General features: G+C 42.2%; 1 protein-coding gene across 3 annotated transcripts in view; it reads left to right on the forward strand.

The window, feature by feature from the left end:
• sema5a (sema domain, seven thrombospondin repeats (type 1 and type 1-like), transmembrane domain (TM) and short cytoplasmic domain, (semaphorin) 5A) overlaps positions 1-14,853 on the forward strand; it is a 127,373-nt gene continuing 112,520 nt past the window's right edge. For 2 of the 3 annotated variants that reach the window (XR_002278352.3, XR_002278353.3), the window contains exon 1: positions 1-547. The gene's annotated coding sequence lies outside the window, so the exon portion shown is untranslated. The remainder of the gene's footprint in view (positions 548-14,853) is intronic. The other variant, XM_020645593.3, reaches the window with a different exon arrangement.

Raw genomic sequence — 14,853 nt, forward strand, 5'->3', positions numbered from 1 at the left:
TGCCGGAGTGGACGCACGAAGTGGGGGCGCACTCCTCAGCCATCAAAACCCAGCTCGTGCCGATACGCAGCTGTGACTGAGAGCAGCATTGGACACATCGCTCACAGATACTCCATGTGACTTCTTTATTTTGTAGTTGAAGGACCCTTTTTGTTGGTTTTTCTTTTTTTTTTACGCCGCCGTTGCTTTTTGGCAACGCGTGCCCCCCCCCCCACCCCCCCTGAAAGCGGAGGCGCATTGTCTGTGGCGCAGCGCGACAGTGCGGTGTCCGATTACAAGCCGTGCGCTGAAGAGCCACCGGCACAGAGCGCTCCACTGTGGGGGCAGAAATAGCTCACAGTGCTCCGGAGGGACGAGAGAGAAAGAGCCTAAGGGAATCTGTGCAGACAGAGACAGAGGAGTTTTACCGGCAGAGGTCGATTTCTGACACAGCTGAACTGAGGATTTATCATCTTCAGCTCATTTTAATTTCTTATTTCTACAAAATACTCCACTCACCGGCAGCTTCGCTCCCTGCTAGATGAACGGGAATTGGGCACCTCACTTGGTGAGTGAAGCTTATTTCATAATTGGTTGTGTTTTTGTCATGTAGAATGCTCGCTGTTTTCTGCAGACTGTTCGTTTGTGAACGTGAGGTAGTTGTTTTCTCCTAGATATCACTGTATGACTTAAATGCTGCTTGTTATGTATCCCATGTCACAGTCATACTACCCTTTATGATGGGTTGAAATTGTTGCAGAAATTAGGAATTGCAGCTTTTTCAGGAGGCATTCACTATTCCACCACTCCCGGACCCTATCGTAAATAATCAGTTCTAGAAGTTTTGATTGTTGCTTTGCGCTGTCTGACCACTTGGTGGTGCTGGCAGAGTGCAACCATCACCTGTTTCCTGAGAGATTTAAACTAAATGTTGTATTCCTCTACTATTTCAGTGTCGTCTGACAATTGATTAGCGTTAAAGGCAAAAGTGTCATCAGCAAAAGAAAACTGCAGTCAGGGTCATTTTTTTTAAAGGAGAAGCATGAAAACAATTTGATCAATTGAAAAAAAGCAAAAGGTCCCTTCAGAAGTCTTTAAAAATCCTTGTAAGCCCAAATGCAAACCTCAGTCGTTCCTGGATAATTGTGTTGATTTAGGGTCAGGGTTCTCTGTTTTTACATTTGACTTTTAAAGTGCATTTCCTTCTATTTAAGTAGAAAAATCAGAATGTGTGACCTTTATGATGCTGATTGTGCACTGTATAATGCTCGTATAGGCCTATTTGGCATTTCATTTCATTTCAGAGTTTGTAAAGGTGCAATTTTTTTTTTTTAATCCTGCATATGCCTTTGTCAAGGTTTCTCGACCTTCCAGCTATACACTTTCAACTTCAGTTTTATTCACACAATGACGCTGTAGAGAAAGTGCTGAGTCCTTGAAGTTCTCAGAGTATGGCTTTGTATTATTAAGAAGAAAAGTTATTTTACAAGCAGCATAAGAGGCATTTGAACTTTTATCTTACTCAACAAATTCCAATTTAAAACCAAACATTTCTCTTCCACAAAAGCAATTCTTAAACAGTAGTTGTGAGTGAGCAATTTCAAGAAGAACTCCTGTTAAAGGCTCTGCTTGGGCTTCCTGCCGGTGAAAAAGCGTGATTGATGTTGTGCAAGAGATAAAATATGTGTTTCAGAGTAGCTCTACTCAGTTTGCCCACGGCTCTGTCCTTGGCTCTTTTTTTTTTTCGACCCACAGCAGGTTCAGATTAATTCCAATCTCCAACGCTGATCGTTCTGATTAGTCCACAATTATCCGAGCATAATTGTCAACTAAGTCACTTATTTATCACAGTTTTTTCATGCCCGAGGCCAGAACCTTTTAAGAAAACATGCAAATGTGTTCTCTCAGATGTTGTGTCCAGAGTTTAAAGCACTGAGCAGATCCCGTTTTCCACCTCATTCCATTGGTATTCAAGCGGCTCCACGGTTGTTTTGGTCGTGCAAGCTTTCAGGACTTGAAAGCAGCAGTTCTGATAAACACAGTGAGCCTCCTCTGATCTTATGGCCTCAGACCCATGAGGATGCTGCGGCTCATCCGTCCTGTCACACTGTGCTTACCAATAGAAAAAAAAAGGACCGCAATCCAGATGGTACAACGGCTACAGACTCTCAACATCTAGGCATTTATTCGACGTCCAATGCTCGGTATCCCTACAGGAAAGGCCAGGAATAAGATATGAAAAAGATACTGAAAACTAGCGAGACAGAGAGAGAGAGAGGGATGATGTGAAAGTGCTGAATCAAGGAATTATGTCATAGGATGCCTTTTGGCTGAAAGTTGCCAGTTTATATTGCAGCTGAGGAGCCAGAATCCGCTGCATAAAGAAACAGGACATTAGAGTTAAACTATTGGGTACTTCAGGCTGTTGGTTGGATCGAAAAAGAACCTAATACAGGAACCTCTTCTGAAAATATGGTGTGAATTTAGTCAGACTATTTCACACCCCAATATAATAACTTTATTGATAAGTTATTCAAAGATCAATTGACTGCGGAATATTATGATATTTAAATATCAGTCCAACCCTCGGGAGTTATAACACAGATGATAAGCGGGAGGCGAAGATGTAGCGTGAAATCCAGCCTCAAGTTCCAGCGCCGAGTGAAGAGCAGCATGTGATTAGCATGATTGATATTTGCGCCGCGTTGGGAATTTGCCCGAGCGCTGACACAGAACGCGAGCGCAAACACAGCAATTAGTCCCCAGCGCAGGAGAATGCCATGATGAAAATGGCCCGTGTGGCCTCGGAGGGCTGTGCGGTCTCCATGGAAACCCTTTTGAGTGACATCTCATTGTCGTCGACCTCTTTGTGATTCTGTACCACCCACCGGAGGGGTCGAGCGAGCCTGTTGGGAGTGAAAGTGAAAGGCATGATCATGCACGTGTAAACTAAACAGCCATTACCCTCTGGCCCCTTTGGGTACTTATTTATCTGACAGCAGCAAGACGGAGCTTTGAGACTGTTTGTACGCGTACACACAGACTTACAAAAGAGCTGAGTTTTTATGGCTGTGCATCACATTGGAAGCCCTGGTTTTACAAACTCATGAGGGGGGGGGGGGGGGTGTTTGTTGCTCTTATGCAAGGAAACTTTGAGATGCTAACAATAGTTGAAGTGGTTTGCTGTTCCTCCCCACTGTGCTTTGTCCTCTCACTACCACAGGCTATTTATACATCACAACCACTTTGCCATTATCTCATCCCGCCCTTGTTCTCCCTTCCACTGCTGATTGCAGAAGAGTAGTAGCTCCAGAGAATCATCCCACATGAGAAGAGAGACTGACTCAAAATATTTACATTCATTTTCAGAGCTTTATTTATTTGTCCTAGCAGTATTTTTCAAATCCATTTCTGACCCGTTTCTGCATAACAGACTAAGTTGCCATGGTGTCAGTAAACATTTTTCTTCCCATCATTCTCAGTTTATAGTGAGATGGCACGATGTTGCCACGGATACTCAAAGGTTTCCTGCAGGGGGGATTTGAGTGCCTTGTCTGCCACAAAGGAAATGAAAACATTGGCAAACTGAAAGTTTATCACTGACACAACTTCTCTTAAGAGGCCAAAGTGTCACAGGGGTTGTCATGGAGACCATGAGGAAGCTATCAAGCGGGATGCACAATGCGACCTCATAGCATCTGTTGTTTATCCTCACATAAGTATGCATACGGCTCTGTCGCTGCCATACAGACAGGGCTGATCTTTTTTCTGCCAAGGTCATCTCTGAGAGGTTTGGCCAAAAAAAAAAAAAAAAAGTAATCATGGCATTATTTCAAACTAACTTTGTAACTTTATTTTCAACCTAAAGTAGATTGTAATGCCACACAGCTAGTAAAAACAAATCTGAAATCAAATGTTCAGGCATACAGAAACAGACTGTTCAAAGTCTATATGATCGTAACAATCCCATTATCCCAGTATCCTTCTAAAGCCTTGGGTAAAACTTGTTTTCTCAGCAAATAGATGGTATGGTGTTGATAAAGAGTTAAATGGTTGGGAATTCCTCTGAAGCACACACACACACTCTCTTTCTTTTTACTTTAGGCTATGACATTTTTTTTTAAGTATGTGATACTTGCACCAAACCCGAGGGGATTTTCCCAAGATATAAAAAAGTTGCAGAGAAATGTGATTTCAGATCCAGAGTCACTTAAGATTATATAGCCCACTCCTTTCCATGCAGCAGTGATCTGTAGTAAACACAGGTCGGTTCAACTTGATTATGAGTGATTACACTGTCTAGACTGCACAAATACATCGGCTTTGAAACATTGCCGTGTATTTATGTAATTTTTGGTAATAAAAAAAACAAGAAACTATCCAATATTGGGAGCTTAGCCCTTCTATTTTTTGTCGCCATCGTATCAAAACAGTTATGGTCAGATTTGAACTAGTATCACATCAAAGTTTAAATCCTGTTGTTGTGAAAACCCTACAGGCTTGACATATGGACAAGAACAAAACATATATCCATTGATTGCTACAACAGCTCCACACCCTTGCTGGTAATCAAAAAAAAAAAAAAAATTCAGCAGAAATCTTGCTTGAATAGGAGTTACTGCTTTTGGTGGAGAGATTGAAATGAAATGATAAAGATCAGATGAACAGAGTGTGCGAAAACACAAACACAGCAGTTCTCTAATGGGACAGATTCTTGTTAAACAGGAAGCGAGCATTGTTAGATTTTCCCACTGCATGCTAAACAGCAGAAACAGCACAGCGGCAGGTGTAGGGAATCATTTGAGTTTACAGTGCTGCAGGGAAGCTCGGGCAAGCAATATGCAATCCTGAATGTGCTATTATTTTCAAGAACCAAAGTCTGTGGTTGGGAGTTAAAACATCCAGCCTCGTGTCCTCACGTCAAAGGGAATTAATGCCGCTAATGCAGCCTTCACTCTCCGCCACTGTTAGACCACATTAGCTCTGTCCCTCTCAACCTCAAACCCTGCTCAAATAACAAGAGGAATCTGTCTTTTTTTAACCACCATGCCGGTACAGGAGGAAGAGGGAGACTCTATTTGGGTCACGATTAAATAATCCCCAAAGCCTCTTTTTCGCTGGGGGATCAAGCAGAGGGGGATGTTTGAAAGGTTAAACAGAGTCGGATCCAAACTTTGTTGACAACAGGAGAAGTGATAATTGTGAACTCCGTTAAGTTTGGAGTTGGTTGTATTGCTAGAGAGAGGAAGGAGGAGGAAGATGAGGAGAGGGAAGAGAAGATGTGAAATGAGTCAGGGGGGGAAAAAGCGAGGAAGGGAAGGTAGAGTCTTTTTCTGGTCTTTGTTTATTGAGTGATTAAGCACCAAAGGGCCATTCGAAGGGTGAATGAGTCATGAGTTGTCACCAAACATACACTCAGGAAGCAACACTATTTTTCCTCTCTCTGGGCAGTCATGCAGCTGTATTTCTCTGGAAGATGAATGACTTTGAAGCATGAATGAGAGGATCATTTGATAGCTATGCTCGGCTCGTATATTTCTCTTGTACAGGAGCTTCTTTTTTCTTCTTCCAGGCTGCGGCTTGTACCTCCGAGGTGAGAGTAAAACTGGACTGCCTCCTGTGAGACTTTGTCACTATGTATAGTCGCGGCTAAATTAACACCGCACACCTATTACTGAAGCAGGTGCTTGTGTGCGCTGTTTGTGTATTTGTTGTCCCATGTTGTGGTTTGCCATATGTTTTTGGTATCAGCAGGAGGTAACGCAGAGGAAGTCTTTGGAGGGTTTGATTTTTCTCAGCCCCCATGGGAAGTGCATTCGTCTTATCTTTATAGAGCATATCATTAGACGATAAGGATCTGTTTTGGTGTGATGTGTTTAGAGCTGTCTGATCTCCATCTATCGCAGCATCGCAAACAGCCTGAGAAGCTCTAATTTGATCTGTGAGAGGGTATAAATACAGAAGATCCTTTAATCTTCATCAAATGGAAACATTTATCTCTACTTTGAAATCATTACGAGGCGCTAATCAGAGCAATGTCCTCGAAAAGAAAAAGAAAAAGAGAGAGAAAATATTAGAGTTTGCAAATAGGGACGCTTTCCTCAGCAGCTGAAAAACGAATTTACAGAGTGCGCTTTATTATTTTTAATCCGACCTTATATGAAAGTTTTTGCGATAACATCTGAAAAGATAAAAGGGTCCCCCGGCTTGTAGTTCGGCCACGCGAGAAAAAAATGTAGGCAGAAGAGAGAGATAAGAGGAAAGATTTAAAGAAAGCAAAGGGAGATTGGACAGCCCAGATAGAGGTGGAACGATAAGAAGTTTCAGATAAAAAAAAAAAAATAAAAAAAAAGAGAAGGTGCCTGCTTTGTGAGTGGAAAAAGAAAGGGCACAAGCAAAAAAGAATTATGCAGAGATAGGAGGGGTGATACAAGGATTGACAATCAGACAGACAGACGAGCAGGCAGGCTGGTTCGGAGGAAAATAGTTAAATATACAGACTACAGTACAAGGAGGAGTTTCTCTCAAGAGGCAGTGGTCTAGTCGGTCCTCCAGAAGCATCTGTCTGCTGGTTTCATCAGTCAGCGCGAAACATCCTGAGAGAGGGACAGACCGAGAGAGAAGAGAGGGAAAAGACAGCACTGCAGGCAGGAAGAGAAGGGGAAGGAAAGATGAAGCAAAGACAGGAGAGCTGAGAGAACCGACAGAACACAGACGGGGAAAAAAACACACGATGAAGGAGGAGAAAAATGAAGCAAAGGCGTTCTCTCGCTCTGCAGAGGATGAAGGGGACACACGTCTCCCTCACTTTTCAAAATCCTCAAAAATCCCCTCATTTTAATTTTCAGTTTCTCTGTTTACTCACTAAAGCCTGTTTCCAAACAGCGTCCTCCCACTTTCAGCAAATTCAAATGTGTTTGCAAGCAAAGTTGCTTGGGTAACTTTAAATGATCACCTTGAACTTGCAGCATCTATTGCACACTTTTTTTCCCTCAGGGTTTTACCTCTCAGGCTACATATGAAAAAGTAGTTAAGTGCATGTATGTTTTCAAATAGTTGTTCAGGGTAGTTTTTCCAACACGCTTCCTCTTACCTAACTTAACCTTTTACTGCACTGCTTTGACTTTACAGCCAGTAACACATTTCCTTTCAGCTGAAGATTACCACTGAACATGACCAACTTTAGAAATACAATGCAACATTACAGATTAAAACAGTGCATCTCAATCTTTCTGCCATGTGACAAAGTACAAAAAGGCGCTCTCTAGTTGGCTGTCATTGTTAGTTTTCAGACGTCATTAGAGTTGTTCACACTTCCATCAAAAAGACAAGACATTTCCCCTTAAGCCTTTAAGATGAACAAATACACATAGATCCTATCTAATAATTCAAGTAAAGCACATATTATAGAACGTACAGAGAAAAAGAGTTATGTTGCATGCAGTTTTTTTGGAGGGTCCTTACTCCTAAGTATTAAAATATGTATCTGTGGAATGTTTTTTGTTCACAGGAAATATTCTCGAAAGATGCTGTGATTGAACATCAATGCAAAAAGAGCAAAGAGCTATGTATTTCTTTTTCAAGAAGTATCAAGGAAACTCAACATGTTTAAAGTAGGGGTACTGTATTAATAATGTAGCACTCTCCATACTCTTCCACTGAAGGACCTCTTACTTTGCCGTGCGCTGAAACCAAAGCGGCACTCTGCGGAATGAGGAACGAGAGAAAACGCACTAGCGTGATCTCGACTTTAGAGCCCTCCTTCACACCTCACCAACTATATACTGTATTGTTTTCTCAATCCGGGGCCTGCAAACACTGCACACTCCAAACACACTCCAGACATGAGACTCTCATGAGTCATGCCCTTTTACGAGTCTGACTGTTGCAGTCTGACCCGGCGCAGACACAATGCTGCCTTAGTTCTGAAGGTGAAACCACAGTGCAGAGGACGTGTGGTCTGATCTGAACCACCAACAGCGAATAAGAAACCACTTATTATTGCTTCTGAATAACATCTCATTCTTCCTTGAATAAACCGTCGGTAAGAAAGAGCCCTCAGTTTGGAGCCAGCAGTGAAGGCTCTATTTTGTTGATTGCACACTTACACTCCTTTAAGCTCTTTTGACTTTGTTTTTTAAGCTCTTTGCACAAGAGGAAGTTGTCATTTGGATTTAAATACTAATGTAACACAAGTGGGAGTTCGGCTCCGAGGGGTATTTTGTCATGGAACATTAAGTCTGTTCAAAGTTTAGCCAGGTACTGGGCGTCAGCGATAAGGGTATCAGTTACTGTTAAAGACAATGTAGTAATTCAAGAGGTATTGCCCGGAGTGTCCTTTTTTTATTTTCATTCACAGTGTTGGTTGGCTAATACAGTGGTCTGATTATGCTGTTCATGAAACAAGAGTGTCTCTATTCTCCTGATCCGGCTCTATTGTGTTACTGGATTCCCCCCGAGATGTGAATTACATTCGAGAGTCTCGCTGACTCTCTGCCTGTGCTTCTCCTGCGCTGAAGTGTATTTAAAGATTCTTTGGGATAAGAAGTGATTTTCCCTTCTCTGTCTGGCTAACAAAGAAAGCGGCTTATAATTAAATATCACTTCCTCACTCTAAGATTGTCTAATGTGGCAGCTTTGTCTCTAGCTCTAAGCCTCAAATATGAAGAACTAGGCACAGCTCTAGAGTGTGTATCAAGAAGTATGCTAAAATGAATAAAGCTATTAACCATTCCATTAGACTTTCAAAATGAAGTAGTTGGTTGACTGATCATAAACAAGCAATAACCAGTTCAATTTTCAAAATAAAGCTGGAAAAGAAGCATTTCACATTTGATGACTTTTGGACATGCTACAATGATTAATACTTGGTTGTTGAGAAACAAAAAGCACTTTGATGATGTTAAGCCATTGACTTTGTACTTGTTCTTGGTTATGCTTCAGCAAAATATTATTGTTTGGGTATGAGTTAGGGATGTTCCTAGGGTATTCATTTCCTTGTCGGTTAAAATGGAAATTAAAGTTTAGACTAACCAACGTAAAACTAAAGGTAAGAAAACAATCCGTAAAGAGTAAAAAAGTTTGCACAAATTAGCTACGATTGTTTGTGGGATAACCGCGTCATTTGTTTAGCAGTGCTAGCACCGCAGGCCTTCAGTCCTTCCCACTTGTTTACTTAAGGTGGTTACAAATGGCTCCCATCAATATGCCAGTTTAACCCGACTACATAGACTACAGCCAGCCTTGCGGCTACAACCCCCTACTAGTGGTGGGTGGTTGCTTGGCACTTTGAGCATAACACTTGACCCAAGTCCCATGGTTGTTTGAGTCATCCTTTGGCCCGTCCACCACCCACAGTGGATATTCAAGCTTTTCAAACGACATCAGCTGGCTTCACTGCTACAACAGAGCAATGATGCATAAGGACAGATTCTAAATGACACTGGTGTGGTACCAACAATTTGTCATTTCCCTTATATAATGTGTAAGGTAGAAGACAAAGCGTCAGTATTTGACCATTTGGGAATTAAAACAAGTCAAAATAGTGACCCTAAAACATCAATTATTCCACACACTTTAAGGTGTCTTACATTTTAAATCGTTAAATCATTGTTATGAGACAAAGCTTCATTAGAGAAAGAGGTGGTCAGATAGACAGAAAGAAATCACAACAACAAATTCATCCCCAAGAATAACTGATCAAGAGTTAAGTCAGCAACAAACATGAACTAGTGCACACTGAGGAATATTAATACTCGTGCTGATAGTTTCACATGCAGCTCAGCTCTCAGGTGCATGTGTAGGACCTTCTGGAGGTCCACAGGGTGAATGAGAGCGACTAGAAGGAAAGGCTCTGGTTTCACTTTCACAGAGACCCCACTGGTCGACCTCAGCCTGACCAGAGCCGACCCCAGCCCTGACCCTAACCTCACTGCTGCCTGTCAAAGAGAAAGGTGTGCCACACAGGTGTTAGGCTGCGTTAAAGCAGAACATTTTTCACTGCTTAATTGCCTGTTTTCTTGAACCAAGATATGCTCCATCTAATCACTTTAAATGAAGGATACAATAGATTTTGTTGTAGGAAATCTTTGCTTTTTTTTCTGACTCAAGCTGTTACAGAACCTTTAAAGACTCCTACGAAACTCCCACGCAGACAAAACATTTCCTCAGGACTTTGTTGCAGCGCTCTTGTTGTCATTAAAAATAGACCTCTGCCCTTCTGAAACGATGGCCTCCGTAGCATCCTGATCTATTTTGTGCTCCACGTCGTCCCCCCGAGGCTCTCTGGTTAGAAAAGTGCTGCCTTCTCTGCAAGAAGTTAAGGGCAAAGGGGGGGTTTCTTTCCTGCAGGGGCCGACATCTTTTTATTGACTTTAGAAAAGCTCACAAAAAAAGGAGTAAAGGAGTGATATCGCAGAATGAGGAAAGGAAACTGTTGCGGGAGGCAGTTGATACGGGAGGTAATTTTCAAGAGACGAGGGTGGATGTTTTCCCCCTCATTTGAATCCCTCTGCTGCTGTTACATAAACTTGAAATTTGCAGGTGGATTTCTGCAAAGAACTCTAATTATTTTAAAAGAAAATATTTTTATCCTCTTCCTGAACCCTTCAGTTTGTGTGTGTGTGTGTGTGTGTGTGTGTGTGTGTGTGTGTGTGTGTGTGTGTGTGTGTGTGTGTGTGTGTGTGTGTGTGGGGGGGGGGGAATAATGTTCAGCAAAGAGCCAAGATCGGATTTGAACTCACAGCCGCTACAGTGAGGACTATAGCCTCTGTACATGGGGCCGTGCAACATAACCACGAGGCTATCCAGCGCCCCTGAACTCTGTAGTTTGATGCAATATTTTCGGGTCGGAGGGAATACTCATGGTCTTGGTAACTCGCTGACGGACACAAAGAACCCTTACGTTCCGCTTTATGGCTGGCGTTATGTCTTAATAGGCGCGAAACAACCAAAGTTACTGCTTCCTGGAACCATTTCAGCCCAAAACAGCCACAGGCGATGGCAGGTCTCTGTGCACACAATGAGCGCCACAGTAACATGTCATAGTCATCAGTAAAGCTCCACACCGGCACCAGCCTCCCCCCCCCCCCCCCCTCCCTGAACTCCTTGTATATCATAATTAACACTCTCATCGAAAAAAAGAGCGCTTTTCTTAATAATTGCACTTGTATGTGTGGTTTTTCTCACCCTCTTTGAACTAATTGGCCGCTTTCAGCCACTTTATTCCATCTTTCATTTTCAGTCTTTGATGCTTCTTTGTCGCTTTCCTCTTGCAGTGTTGATTATTGAAAATCACAGTCAAAGGTGTTGCTATTCACAGGCTACAAACATCTGTTATTTTACCAGTTAATATTGGTTATAGCGGAGGGTTAAAAATATCTTGATATCACAAATCATCAGCCTTGATTTAAAGCGCTCCAAAGAATGATTACTGTTAATTGCAGTGTACAGTCACATGATTTACTGGGAGCAGAATGCACCTACAGAAACAATTACACAAATCACTTCTTTTTTTTTCTGCCTCAGTGGCTGGACTGTAATTTAGCCACACGTGCGTCTGGTGCATCTGGTCCCATCCATTGTCAATCAGAACTGCCTGATCTTTCTATTTCTTCCGTTTCTACGTCCACATGCACACACATTCACCACCTTCATCCACTCTCTCGGCAAACAGAAGGAATGAGACATGACGGGTTGATTTATGCAGATCATCCAGCTGTATCATTCTCTTGAGATTAGAACGTGTTTGCACATATTTGATGCATTTTCTATGCGTGATGAAAGAAATGGTTGATGTGGAAAAAAAGAAAGTAAAAAGTGTTGTTTCTTTGCAAGTGTGGAGGGAAAGAAGTAACAGAGACAGAGTTGAGCACACCTGGAGGCCACATGTGTATCACCCTGCCAGCCCACCACCAGGAAAACTCCACAGTCATCATTATAGCAGAAAGGGTGGAGGGGATCATTAAGTCATTATTTATGTGCTTTCTGCAGTTTTATCACCTCTAGACACAGTCTCCCAAAGCAGACACCCCCACACTCGCAGCCCCTGAAGAATAACATAATTGTATGAGGCAGCCAGGGGGTCCAGTCGAACAGAAAAAGTGCAGACATTAACAGTCTGGGCCAGCTGTGGAGACAACTATCCCGCCTTTTTTTGCTCCTTGTTAGGCTCGTTTACACCTTGTGTTGTTTATGTTTATTTGCACGCTGCTCGCACATTGAACCTCCACTTCCAGGTTTTCTCTGCTTTGAGGGATCAAGTAGCAGAGGGGATTTTTTTTTTTTTACAGGCAATTTCCCTTTTACAAAAGTGGTAGTTTTCTAAAGATGCATGGCAAACAGCTCTTTAGGCCCACTATCAGCCTATTTGGGCTTCTTGCAGCGCAACATCCTTTAGCCTGTAATTGCAGCATGGGTTGTTATTGGTATTATTCATTTTCTGGTGGGCATTTTTTATTTTATTGTAGCTAAGCTGACGTTGGTAAAAAAATAAAAAATAAAAACTTACCCAAATGAATTTGATTCATTACAGTAAGGTTAACATCACAACTGACCTTTGAATAAGTTCAAGCAAACAAGATATCGGTTCTTACATCCATTCATACCTTCCAATTTTTTTTGGGGGGGCTAATCAGTCACTCCCTGCTAAGTGCTGAGGCTAGCTCTTTAACTCAGAAGAATGCCAAGTAGAGCAACAATAAATCCAGCCAGTCTCACAGATGACTGGAGTAGATCCTGAAGCATGTACTAATTCAAAAATAGACTTTGAATCGATGGATCTGTGAATCCAGAATGGTTTAAAATCGAGAATTGATTCTGAATCGAATCGTGACCCCCAAAAAATCGAATCGAATTGTGAGACACCCAAAAATTCCCAGCCCTACTTTACAGTGCCTTCAAGAGAAAAACCAACTCTGGCAAATAACTGTTGGTAGGCATTCATGTGCATTTCACTCAGTGATATGATTGCAGTCTACGTTTAAAAAAAAAAAGAAAAAAGCTGTGCTTGTGAAAACAGTGACATATGGAGGTTGAGGAGGCCTTGAGAAATAAAAGACACGGTGAACTGGAGTAGAATTGGATGTTAAACGGACCTGCACTGCGTTGCACCTGGAGCTGGGTCTCCTGTGAAAGGCCACGTAGAGTCAGCGCCCCCCCCCCCCCCCCCCCAAGTTTCCTTTCCTTTCACTTTTAAAAGGGAGTGACTGTTGCTTTTCCAGCTGCGCCTGACCACCTCACCTCGAGTCTGTTCCTCTGTTGTTTTCATGTCCTGATTCAATTACCTCTGTGGCACCGCTCTCCTGACACATGACATACACACACCCAGAACTGGAGAGAAGTGAGGAATTGCAGTTTCACGGCATGTGGTGTTACTTATGGAGATCCCAGGAGCTCTTCATAGCTGCACTTTCCAACCCTTCCTTTTTCTTATCTGGAGTGCCTCTAAACTCCTCAGCCCCTTTTTTTCCCCCTCTCGATCTCCTTTTAATCCTCTCTTCCTCACTCAGCGCACCTTTTGTTCCTGCTTCTTCTCTTTCTTTTTGTCTCCTCCATCCAACCTTCATTTCATCTCATCCAACCTCCACTACTCATCCACTACTGCAACTCCTTCATCCTTTGTTCCTCTATTCCTCTCATTATTACCGTTCGCTCTCCTGTAATCTACCACAAGTGACCCTAAACGACTTTCTCCCCTCTTCACCCACTCCAGTCTTGCATGTCCTCCTCTCTTCATGTTTTGAAGAGCAGGTCAGCGTCAGTCTGAAAGCCATTTCTTCATCATGTTTCCAGTCCTTCCCAGGCAGCCGAGCAGATCGGTGTCTCCAGGAAATCCACTGGCAGAAACAGAAATGCATTCACTTGTTTGATATTGTTCATATTCATGGGAACGTGTGCATAGAATAATACTTGCTGTGAGCATAATGCAGGCATCGAGACGAGCCCCGCTTGAGTGTTCAGCTGCAGCATAAATCGAAGTGCAGATATAAGGCATGGTCACGCACGTACACACTTAAATTTGTTCTGACTTTGAACCTGAGCTGCACAGTCAGACTTACCATGTGAAAATACACTTTTTGATTCCTGACACTTTTGAACCTAACAGCAGACTGAAAATAACAGGCACTCAGCATGTCTGCTGAATTTTGATATAAAAAGACACATAATTTATATTTTTCTAAAAGAAGGAAATTTCTCATTTTTATTGGAGTTATTACAGAAATCACATATTTGTGTTAAAAAGCTTCAAAGTTGCTGCTTATCTGCAGCTCATGTTGACATGAAAGAGTGATCCAGATGCATTAAAACAAACATTTAATACTTTCTTTTTTTCAGTCTTAGTTTTGCGCAAAAGTTTCAGCATAAGGGCAACGGATGTTACCAGAGAATATGTTCAGATTAATGAACCCCCCCTGCATTTTTGTGCCTTTATTGTAGTGACAGGATAATTGATTGTCAGAAATCAGGACGAATAACATGCGGGAAGGGAGCCACTGGTCTGGTGGACTCTAACCCGGGCCGCCCGCCCGGAGGACCACTGCCTCCGAACAAACCACCACGCCACTGGCAGCCCAAGAACCTAATTTTTATCTTGGCTAAATGTGTCAAAAAGACATGTAACTGACACCTAAGTTTAAATGTTTCACTGATCCATCAGTCACATTAAAATATTAAAATACACTATTTAATGTCTAATATCAGGATATCTGAATATATATTCGATTTTGGTTCTAAGAGCACATCACACACATCATTTACCAGAGGCCAAGGTGAGTCTTAAAATCTCTTAGTTATGTAATGCTTTAAAAGAGTAGAAGCTTGATATCCTTTCACTTTTCATTCTCAGTCCTCATTCAGAAGTTGGATCACAGTATG

The sequence above is a fragment of the Labrus bergylta genome, chromosome 20 (genome assembly GCF_963930695.1).
Source record: "Labrus bergylta chromosome 20, fLabBer1.1, whole genome shotgun sequence".
In the NCBI taxonomy this organism is placed as follows: Eukaryota; Metazoa; Chordata; class Actinopteri; order Labriformes; family Labridae; genus Labrus; species Labrus bergylta.